The sequence below is a fragment of the Porites lutea genome, chromosome 12 (genome assembly GCF_958299795.1).
Source record: "Porites lutea chromosome 12, jaPorLute2.1, whole genome shotgun sequence".
In the NCBI taxonomy this organism is placed as follows: Eukaryota; Metazoa; Cnidaria; class Anthozoa; order Scleractinia; family Poritidae; genus Porites; species Porites lutea.
In genome coordinates this window covers 9649456-9661549 of record NC_133212.1, presented here as the reverse complement: position 1 = coordinate 9661549, position 12094 = coordinate 9649456, and the positions used below count along the sequence as shown (strand labels likewise).

Sequence of the window (12094 nt, the reverse complement as noted above, 5' to 3'; positions counted from 1 at the left end):
ATTGAAAAAATGGAAAAATTATTCGCAACACTTGTCATCTTTTTCATTTTTCTTGTTAAAATGGAATTATGGAAAATTAGGCGATAGGTATGCCATTTTTCTATTTTTTCATTTTTTGAACAAAATGGAAAAAATGGTTCGAATAAATATCATTCTTTCATTTTTCTGTTTTCCTATTTTTTGGGAAAAACGGAAAAATAGAAAAATGATCTAGGACTCGGAGATTATTTTATTTTTCTCACTTTTCTAACAATATCAAGAAGATAAAAATAGCAAAATATCGCTTTTAGCCGTTAACAGTATTTTTTGTATTTTTGAATTTAACTTCAAAATTAGAAAAATGAAAAAATGATCGATTTTCCTAACCATTTCCTTTTTTTCTCTTTTTTTTCTGTACTTTGAAATATGCAAATATGATAAGGATAAGTAATATTTCCTTTTTCCGTTTTTGTTGAAAAAATGGAAAATTAGATTGGCCGAAGTGTGCATGGACCCAAGAGATCTTCACAAAAGGATTCAATATCCAAAGAACGCAGTTTTGAATAGTGCACCTTTTTCTTCGTGAAGTGCGTTTTTTTGTACACGCAGGTTACAATGAACCGCACAGTGATCCGAGATTACAGGGTCGAAAGGGAGAAATCGTCCCGCCTTGACAAACTGCGCACGGATCTCAAAGAATGTGAAATAATACATCAACCTAAAAATGATGAAAATTTTACTTCATTAATAAACGCCGGACCCCGATTAAACGCTGGCTTCAAATAAACGCCGGGTCCCTGAGGCCAAGTTTTAAATAAACGCCGGGGGCGTTTAATCGAAAAAATACGGTAAATAGTTTCCTCGGGTCTTCTTTCCACCTTTTCGTCCTCTTTACCTCTGAACACCATGTGATTTTAGTTCGCCCAGAACTTGAGGACAAGGAGTACAAGCACTCGATCGTAAGCTTCGGAGAAATTTTCCTAGAGTATTTCATATAACGAACGCGAATTAGTATACGAATGACAGCCAACAACTTGTGAAGTGGAAAGCCGATCGTGAAGAGGCCAACCACCAGTAAGTCGAGGCCAGGATTCAAGGAAACATCCATAAATATCGTAATGTCTTGAGGAGAATCATGACCAGGCACGAGCAGACTAGTGTAAAAATATGCATTTTTGAGCCCTTTCCTGCCTACGGCAAAGTGCGTGTGAATCAAAAAATATTTAGTAGACATGAGTTGCTTTTGAAGGATCAAAATTGTGTGCTTGATCCTCAGGACCTCTTGATCCTCAGTTGGCTGATCCATAAAAGCTGAGTAAAGCATGACATCTCAAATAGTTTGAATCGGTTGCATTTTTTTTTTTTTTGATTTTTGATATTTGCCATTAACAGTGTCAAATAACTGACGCAACACGACACGTAGCGGAAAAAAAGTTTGTGAAATCAAGCTACAATTGTTTAAAAATCCGTGAGAATCAGCGGCGCGTATTATTTGTCTGAAATGAAAATGAAAATGAAAATTGTTGTCTCTGTAAATGTTTCACCGAATCACATTTCTTTTATTGATTGTTAGTAGCCTCTTGCAATTTTAATCGCTTTGCCGTTTGTTTTCAGTTCATAAACACCGCTTGCAGGAGGTACTCAAAATGCCGCGCGCATTAAGCGCAGTTTTTAAGATTACACATCAGGGATAAAACCATTGAATAAAAAAAATAAACATAATAAATTCTTTATCATGTTGAAACTTAACTCTTTTAACGTTCACTGAAAATTTGGCGCTTGGCAAAAGGGAGAACAGGATGGCCGTATAGGTGATTTTGGAAATTTTTTGAACGGTTTTGCTAAAAGCCCAGGCGTGCTTCTTACGGTTCTGAATATTGAATGAGTGCAATTTCTGTTTCACCTCAGTTGTGATGTATAAAGAGTATGAGATGTTGGTTTACACGGACCCTGAGTTGCTGGCAAGATTTTTGTAAGTAAACTTATCGAACGCAAAAATTTCGGCCTGATTTGTTTTCCAAGAATTCGTTTTCCAGGCCTAATCTACTGTGATCAAGAGCCATTATGGCTCTTAAATGTGATCGAAGATGATTGCTTTTCTTGGGTGTATATATACGGCTGTCAATTCGATGTAAGATTTTTTTTCACTCTATAAAAATCACTTAGCCTTAGCTTTCCCTAAAAAGTCACATATGTGCCCTTAAGTTAACTGATTTGTGGATTACAAGTTTATTGTTTGATTTAAATTATAACTTATGAATGGGAGCTTCGCTTTTAGCCCTTGCTAAATCTATTTACAGTGAAACCTGTATTAAGCGGACACCCTCTATTAAGCGGACAGTAGCCGAAGTCCCCAAATTTATTTCCCTTATTTACTTTAAATGAAACCTTTATTAAGCGGACACCTCTATTAAGCGGACGCGGACGCCTAAAAAGTACCTGAAATGGTCATTTCTATTGTTGCTAACCTGTATTAAACGGACACTTGTAATTAAATTCCGCCTCCCAACATGCCAGACATCGGAAATGCGAAAGATTGCCACACACAAATGTTAATATTTTGACATTAAAAAACGTGACTTGACGAACTTATTTGATTAGTTTCACAGTGCAGTGTTGTTGTCTATTTCGTTTTGTTTCTATAGAGCTTGTTTCACTCATCTGAGTTCTTCAAATTTGAGTTGCAATCTAAGTTTATGATACTATCATCTTTAATAAAGAAATTAATGCAAACGTATATCGTCATAGTCTCTGGGAGTATTGTAAACGTTTCCACTGTTCATTTGAATGGCATTTGACACCTCATATGACGTTATCTATCAAAACCTGTATTAAGCGGACACCCTGTATTAAGCGGACACTACACCATTCCCCAAGGGTGTCCGCTTAATACAAGTTTCACTGTATTAGTACCTAGACTGTTGAATTGTCGCTTATTCAGTTGTTGGATATCTCGCTCACTCTGTGGGGCTCTGGGTTGGAGAAGAGTCTTCGGTTTGAGAAGGAGTGTTCTTGTTCTCCTATTCATTAGGCGTTGAGCAGGACTTGGTTCCATTCCTTGTGTGGGAGTATTGCGGTAATCAAGAATTGTGATGTATGGGTCTGTTCCGGCACTCAAGGCTTTACGTAGGAGGTTCTTTGCAGTTTTCACTGCTGATTCCACTTTACCGTTGGCCTGTTCCCAGGAGAGCTAGTTCTGTGTTTAAAATCCCAATCGTTTGCGAATTTACGAAACTCTGAAGGCACGAACTGAGGACCATTGTCCCTGATCAAGCGATTAGGGCAACCATAGCGAGCAAAATGGTTCTTCAGCTTTAAAACTACAGCTGATGAGGTGGTACTTGTGAGGCGGACAATGTCCCAGAGATTGCTTTTTTTTGTCTATTTTATTGTATTATATCTTCTCATAATTGTGAGGCCCAGTCCATTTTTAATACGATGTAATTAGTTTCAATTGAATTTTTTTTGTAATATAATACAATAAAATAGACAAAAAACTAGAAACTAGAAATATATATCAAGTTATACATTGGATTCCCACAAGTTCTAGACTACGAGTGGTCCCCCATTTTTCCTCAAGGATAGTAGAGCGAGCGAAACGCGAGCGCGCGTGAAATCACCCCACGCGAGAAAAGGCGACACATGGCGGGGAGAGAGAAAAATGAGGGACTACAGACAGACAAAGCCCAAGCTTTTGACCCTTCACGGCCGACTGATTTGGGAGTGTGAAGTTCGTATCCCCTTCCAAATCAATTAAGCGCATCCAATGGGATTCCTTCCCTTATTGAGCTGTCATTGCTCTTGTCATCGGTAAACTGCGGCGGGATATTTATTGCAAGCAAAAGAAAACCCAGATACTAATTTTCGATCTCGTGTGAAAAACTTGATAGTGTAGGCAACACACGACTTTTACTCATGCCAAAATGCTGCTTGTTCCAATGGATTTTTTTTCTCTGACGGGTAGATTATGCTCTGGAGGAAAACGTTTTGACTGAGCAAATGTGATTTTTGCCGCTTATTTCACACTGAGAGGTCGTGACACGCATATCAATTTTCTGCGGTTATTGTTTATGGTCGGCATGATTTGCCCTCTAATTCAAGAGCATTTCCTTTGACCTCTTTTGAAAAGTAAAGCTCTTCAATGCGGCTAAATAAGGGTTTTGGGTTGTTTAATTTGCCCGTCGATTGCCTCCTGGATCTGAATAATTTTAAGCGATTATCTTTTTGGCCGTGAATGTGACGGTTTCCTGCAATGTTTTGACACGCTGGGACCAGCTCGTTCGCGCGTTTTTAGCAGGACGGATAGTGATATCCAAATCTCGAAGAATGGATTGCAGCTTAAACTAAAACGACATTAACTATGGAGAACTGCGATGAGACTCAGTCATGACTGCTCAAGAATTTTAACTGCCGCTTGTTTTTCTGGAGATAATGTGAGTCTTTGGACTGGAGCACGTAGTTTCTCCCTTGGTGATAACTTTTGAATTAACTTAACAGCCTTGCGACTGTTCTGTTATTCCCGCTTTGTGATCAGGCAAGACCATGGTTTCGGCTCTCCACGCGAACCTCATCAGTTGCCGGGTTGGTTTTCTGCTTAGTTGCTTCTGCAAGAGCAACTCTAGTTATTTGTTCTGTGCTGTTATTTGTTCTGCTCTAGTTATTTGTTCTGTAAATCGTGATTATGTCGCAATCAGAGTTTTGCGTTGTGAGAGCAACGCATTAGTTCAAAAGCTTGGGCTTTGTCTGTAGTCCCTCATTTTTCTCTCTCCCCGCCGCGTGTCGCCTTTTCCCGCGTGGGGCGATTTTCACGCGCGCTCGCGTTTCGCTCGCTCTACTATCTCTGAGGAAAAATGGGGGACTACTCCGGAGATAAAATAGAAAATACATTTTTGGCGGCATCCTAAATGTTTATTCTGATTGATATCAGAGAGGGATCAATTTTCTCTAACAGAAGGACTTTGACAGGTAACATGTAACAGGAACAAACTTTTTATTGCTATCAACTCTGAAGCCGCCGAATGTCCACCACCGATTGCTCGAAGGCCAAGAACTGAGGCCCGGTTTATTTCAAACGCTCTGCTCTTCTCGGAAGAATTAAAAACAGAATTTGTCTTGTGCGACGGACAGTTTTCATTATTTGATCGGCGTCTTCGAGGATGATGTCTAAGGGGCATATTTTCAACTTTAATGCTACTTTGGATTTGGCGTTTATTATAAGCCCAGCGTTCTAACTTCAAAAGGTGCTTCTGTAAATTTGCCGTTCCACACCATTTGTCTGTTCAGGCTCGCATCAGCAGTTTCCAGATGAGGAATTGATGTCAACCTCATCTTCGCGCTAGTCAACACTAGCTGGTTATGAAAAATTAGCCGTTGGATTTAAGCCAATCAGAAGCAGAGTTATATTTTGATTCAATTATCATATGTTTATTTATTGTTATTATTATTATTATTGTTTTTTTTTTTTTGGCAAACCAGCTTAATCCCAGACTTAAATTGAAATCCACAGGGAAGCAATCATAGGAATTTCAGAAAGCCTTAGAACCAGTAAGAAATTCTTGTTTTTGTAATTAAATTCGCTCATAAATATTTCACAGCAGAATGTTAATAGCACCAATTGAATAGCGAACCTGAGAAAGTTTAATTAGTGATGATAGATGAATAATGAAAGTTAAAATTGAAACTCAGTGACATCCACGGTTAACCTGACAGAGCTGATAAGTAACTATCCGGCTCGGAAACAGAAAATCACTCAATAATTGTACTAAAACAGGTGCTACCCTAAACTCAAGGTTTCTTATCAATTAATAAGTAATTATGTTGTTGAACAGAGTTGGCTCAAGGCGTGACCACGCTGATTCTTGTTAATTTGATGAAAGGGCTTTTCTTATTTCAGTTTTGTGCTGTCTATTGTACCTTTTCAGCACGATTTATTTTTCAGAGTTTTGATTTTTAACTGTGCGAACACAGGAAGATTTCGAAAGCTGTTCCAAAAGGCTTAGCTTTACATACTGCCATTTCCAAACTCTTAGGTACTGGAAACAACGTTTTAATTTGCAGCTTTTAGAAAATGGTTGGTCATACCATTGCAGAGATATTTGGCCACATCCTTTTTAGCTTCACACGAAGTGTCGCTGAACAGTCTAACTTTCCCAAAAGCGAGAACCATTCAACTCTCTTTGGCTACAATGCTTTAGAAGACACGGGCAAAGAATGGTACGCTCAACCTGTCGATGAAGTTATCTACCAAGAATTCAGCAACGGTGAAGCAGTTGCCAGTGATTATTTCACGTCAAACCTTCCGGAAGTTAGAATCACAAGTGCAAGCTCAACGGATGACATTGGACAAACACATGAAGAAAGCAACGAAACCGCAATGGCGTGGAAACATCTTAGACCATCGATTTTTCATACAGTTTTGAATTCAATGTACTTTGGTTTATTCATCTCCGTCTTGGGTGCGTCTTTTGCTGGACTGGCTTCGATTGCTGTCTTTTATTTTAGCTTTCAAACGCAGCTCATCTGTTTAACTCGTCCCAAAGAATCGATTCCAATCAAGCTACAGTGGGCTATAACCATTTCAGAAGTATTTTCCGTCTGGTTTATCTACTTGCCATGCTTTTTCAATATTATATGCTATTTTCGGCCGTTCCAAATATCAGGATTAAAATCAACTCTGTTCTTTTTGTGTTTTGGTTTCTATTTACTGGATTCAGCTTATCGAATTACCATGCAAGCCTTAGGACTTTCGCAGCCTAGAATGACACCTACACAACAAATTCCTGCAATGGTTATATACCACCTAGATGTATGTGTACTGTTTTACCTTTTGACAAGACACTTTTACCCAGGGCTTATAAAAAGACAGATTAAGACATTGCTTCTTTTGATAGTGGCGTGTGTTGCAACTCAGCTATCAGCCGTAATTGCAGCTAATTTAATATACCCCAAATACAACGAACAGAGAAAATCTGGTAAGCTGATAATAGCTATTTTTGCTCCTCTTATTGTAGTTTTACTCAAAGGAGTTTCGCGGGTTTGTGTTCAGCGATCATGGAACCGGATCAGTTATCCAGCAACTTCATTTGTGTTGCTAGTTCCCCTTTATTGTGGTTCAGCTATAATGGTGAGATTATTACAATTGGATCTTCAGAGCCTGGGATCGGTTGCCCTCATTGGGGTCATTCATGGGATAGCGGAAGTTATTGAGCGAAGCACGATGGTTATCATAGATCATTATTATAACCAAATTCTGGAAAAAAGAAGAATTCCCCTTGGAGGTTTTCGAACACCTCGTCGAGAGAGGCTTGCAGCCGATATCTGTATTATGGGCATGTTGTATGAATCCTGTGCAATAATTTCAGTGAATGGCCTTCTGTATTTATACCAGTGTTTTTACACAAGTGGAAATTCACCTTTACATCTATTTCAGTCATTTGCACTTACCACTTCCGTTCCACTGTTCATCGAATGGTTTTTCACGAGTGTGTCTATAGCTGTCGAAACTCGCTATCAGAATTTGCCCATCATGGCTGTTTGGCGAAGGCGATGGAAAAGGCACGTGATATTGGCGGTTATAAATATTGTGATGATCTCCATTTGGGCAAGCACCAGTCTGTTAATAACCATAAGAGGACGTTTTGCCAAAGAAACTAAAGACCACTGCCAAATGCCATTCAATTTAGGCCAGTAGAGACAATTATTGAATTAGCCGTAATTTGTACCTTCACGGTTTATATGTATTTTATCTGGCTGTAACTGAACTCAGTGTTCTGTGTATTTAAATATATGTTATCTTATTGTTACAACATGATGAATCGACTCAGAATTGTTGAAGGTAGTAAGATATTAATACCGAACACAGATAGCTTTTTTCCAAAGAGCATACACTGTAAAATGAAAAGAGCCAATTTGGCCCCAAAAATGGGGCCGAAACGGGTGAGTCCAGAATGGTACTGTTTTTGGGGCCAATTCAGCCCCACTGAGATGGGGCTGTTTTGGTACCAACATTTGGGGCTAAATTGACCCTTGCATCGGGGCCAAATTAGACCATGTAAAGGGTCAATATGGAAAACACTAGGGCCATTTTGGATTTTCCAGTAGCCAAAACAGCCCCCTCAAATTTTGGCCCTCTTTAAAACTACCCCTCCAAAAGTAGCCGATTCAGCCCCATATCGGGCCATTATGGTTTTTCTAATTTGGGTGGGGGCCTACAGATTTTTCCCTTAATTAGGGTATTGATAAATAATGAAACCAAACTAAGGCTTATTTCAAACATTTATTCAGTTCTGAATAAGTTACTGTGATATGTGTACATCATAACAATGCGTATTCCAACCTATTTATGTAATATTATCTTCGGTTAATCTCAACTTTTCTAGATTGAACATTTAGAATCATTGGAGGAATTAAATTGGCCAAGAGAGACACTTGTCTTCGGTGCGATCAAAGTAACTACTTCTTAAAACGGTTTTCACAAAAGACAAAGTCAAAATCATAATCAGCATCATAGGAACACTTAAAACCTATAGTGAAAATCAAAAATTGGAGTTGTAAAGGGTTTCATTAATTAAAGCTCACCAGAATTGGAGTCAATTAAGGTTTCTTTTATAACTCCCCTTTTGACAAAAAAAAAATAAAAGATTGTCAGAGTTGGTCAAGTTCTCCTGCTAACAGTTCTGACAATGTACATTAGATTGAAGCAAAAGAGTTGTAAGAGCAATAATGAACTAAGATGCTTTAGCTATATCAATTCTCAAGCTTCTGATTATGACTCCGACTCTGTCTACCTTGTTAGTGTGAGCCTTTAATGACTTGACCTAATCCTTTTGAAGGGTGGTTTTCACTAGGGACAAAGTCAGGGTCATAGTCAGAGCACTCATTACCTAGTGAAAATCAAAAATCAGAGTTGCAAGGGAAGTCATAACTAAAAGCTTGATGGAATTGGAGTCATCACAACTTTCTACTCTTCAGATTCTGCTTATGATGTAGAAAACCAGATTAAGCAGGGGTGTAATCGTTGAAGGATAAACCACTTACCAGTCAAAATTCTTGTTCCCATGCTTTATAGTTTTCACTAGATCAAAAGTGAAGGAGTCATAATTGGAGTAATTATACCCTGTTAGTGTTATATCTAGATCAACACTCTATGCTTTTGATTTGTACAGTTCCGACTCTGTATCTTACTAGTAAACCAGCCCAGCCCTTAATGACTTGGCAAATGTTTTAAACTATATTTTACTCCACAGATATTATGTTTAAAAAATCTTGCCAAATCTTGGTCTATAAGAGTGAAAGAAAACTTCCATGAAAATTGGCTACACCTTGCGAGGTTGTCCTGAGTTAACATTCAGCAAGAACTGAGGTATTTGCCAAGTCATTAAAAAAGGGAGGAAACATTGATAAGTGTCTACCCCAGTCCATTTTCAATCAATGCCTGATCTAGAAAAGTCAAGATGGCTTTGCATTAGGTGTATGATACATTAAATACATAAAAACACCCAAGCAATATTATCACTACATCAATCTTCTTCTGAGGAAACTGGCAAATAATGCCTCCCTTTGTCACAACAAAATCCTGAATTTTCCTGTCAACATCTGCATCCCTCTGCAATAAAAACAAATGTTGTAATTTTAGAAATGATAAAACAATAATCAAAACACAACAAACAGTGCGTACACATAAAAAGTCAGTATGGTCATAACAATACTATTGTCAAAAAAATGTTGGTTTAATTACTTCGTTCCAGTTTTCAGATATGCATGTATGGTATAGTGTATAAATTATAGTTTGTTGAAATTATGCTTCCTTTATGTTATGGGAAAAAGAATGACAGCATAATTATGTCTAACACATTCACACATCATTGAGGAGGTAATTACAGTGTGCATGTCCTGATACAAGAAGATTCTTTTAGTACATGTATTTCTCACCAATCAAGAAATTTTGCAGCTGTAAATCAAAATTCATTAAGTATTATGTAGCCATTATTATTCTGTGAGATTTGGTGTAGTCTGGTGACGGGAATGGCTCCCAAGAGATACCTTCATAACAAAAGCTAAATTGCATCTCAATTTTGTCTGACTTCCACTTGTATCTGGGCTTCCCAAGCATTTAGGGTTCAATGTACAGTTGAGTTTGTAGCACTCTTGTGGTATTTTGTATCACAATATCAGGAAAAACATTGTATTCCCAAAACACCTACCTCTACAATAGTGATAAATTCCTCCCGAAGTCCTCTTAGCACTCCAATCAATGACGCAGAACCTTGTTCACTACCAAAAGGATGCCCGCCTTTCTATTTCTGCCATAGGAGAAATGTTATTAAATTAAAACTGGTTGACTTGGAGCACCAAGTTTATTTACACACAGTTCTGAGTAACTGTGGGAGCAAATCGACTGACAGACCCTGTTACCTCAATCACACCTGCAGAATTCTGCAACCTAAAATCCTATTTCCTAATTTTATGCATAACTTTATTATTATAATTCACATTATTCTTTCAACCCTTTAAGCCTTAAGAGTGATCAGCATCAAATAGCCCTTATGCATGTTTACGTCAGACGAGCAAATTTCACAACCAAGCCTCGTTTGAAAGCAAAATTCTTCGCATTTGCACTCTTTATGCGTGAGTATTCTTTTCAACTGTACTGCCCTGGGAATTCATTTATGCAAAACTTCGCAACTTTATATTTTGAAAACGAGACTTGGTGGTGAAATTTACTCGTCTGACGTAAACATGCATAAGGGCTATTTCTCCTTGTAATATCAATGCTTTGTAAAACAGAGTGTTCATGAGAATTATGGACATGATCACACAATTTGCTTGATATTTTATCAACTTCTTCCCACTACTTCTGTAGGAAATGAATAGGGGCAACAAATGAGCATTCAAATTTTAATCTTAGGGTTAAAAGGGTTTTAAATTTCTCTATTTTTAATGCATTTATTTTGCACTTATTTATCAGACAAGAGAAATAATGCATTGGTAGGGTAAACCTTACTTAAAACAAAACAAGTACCGAAATCTACATTGTAAATGTATAACCAGTCCACACCATCCTTACCATCTTCTTTAGTTGAAATGGCTTTAAGGTTTCTTCATTAGATATGTTTATCATTCTCCCTGTTTTAAATAGGGGACAGTGAGGGGATGGAAGAAGTGCTTTTTAACTCCTCCACTGGCTTAACTACAGAATACAGGGTCACTTATTTCCTTATCATTAGATAATAAAATTAAAGCATCTAATGACCCGTTCTTCAAAAAGTTCCAACAAGGTGGACTTGAGTGACCCTGAATTCTGTTTCATCAAACGTGGTTAAAATAGCTCAGTCTTTTGCATTTGGTAGAAAGAGAGCGAATCAGGGCGGCTTACCTGGTCTTACTATCGGCTTTTTCCAGCAAAGTCTTGATTCTTGGAGAGTGTTTGTTATTATTATAATTTTGTGCAGTTCATCTTGAAAACCGTTGCGCCTCACGAGGCTTCTGTCTCCGATTCTTCACGACGAACTTCAAGAGCGAAGTGATGGATCAACGACGGCTCATTGTTCGAAAATAATTAGTAACAACACCTTGAATGTCCTTTGATGCTGTCGAGAAGTATAATGCAAGACTCCTGATCCCCAAAGTAACTGGCATGTTCGCAACCGTTGCAGTACTTTCAAATGGACGCCAAAAGGACGACACCAGGGGGGGGTGGTGAACTTGGTAGTTTGTTTGTCCGGACGATCTTGGCCATCGTGACGTCACGAAGAGAGAAGCGCGCAACTTCGAGGAGTTTTCGAAAATGGCGCCGTTGCCATTTCCAAATGCTACTTTTAAAGTTGGTTTTCCTGGATATTGACGCTCCAAAATGGTTTTTGTCACGGTAGGATAGTGCAGTTCCAACATCTCTTTCCGAGAAGGTGAGTGAAATGTGTATTAATCCGAAAAATAACGCGTATGAGAGCTGTAAACAGTTTTGGTCAATTTCCTCGAGTGGAATAATGTGCCGCAAAAGTTTGCATGTTCGCACAGTAATATCGCATTTTCTCGAAATCGGTGAGGTGTTGAACATCGAAACTTGGCATAAGGGTGGGTTACTTCTATTGGAAAGCATTGTCTCTGAAGTTAATTA

The 12094-nt window shown here is 38.3% G+C and overlaps 1 long non-coding RNA gene across 1 annotated transcript; it reads right to left on the bottom strand.

Annotated features, from left to right (window-relative positions):
* Positions 1 to 8480: 8480 nt before the first annotated feature.
* LOC140921933 (uncharacterized) lies at positions 8481 to 11653 on the bottom strand. Its single transcript, XR_012164044.1, has 3 exons — positions 11354 to 11653; positions 10182 to 10280; positions 8481 to 9583 (listed from the first exon to the last, which is right to left on the bottom strand). It is a non-coding gene; the product is annotated as an uncharacterized lncRNA (long non-coding RNA).
* Positions 11654 to 12094: the final 441 nt, after the last annotated feature.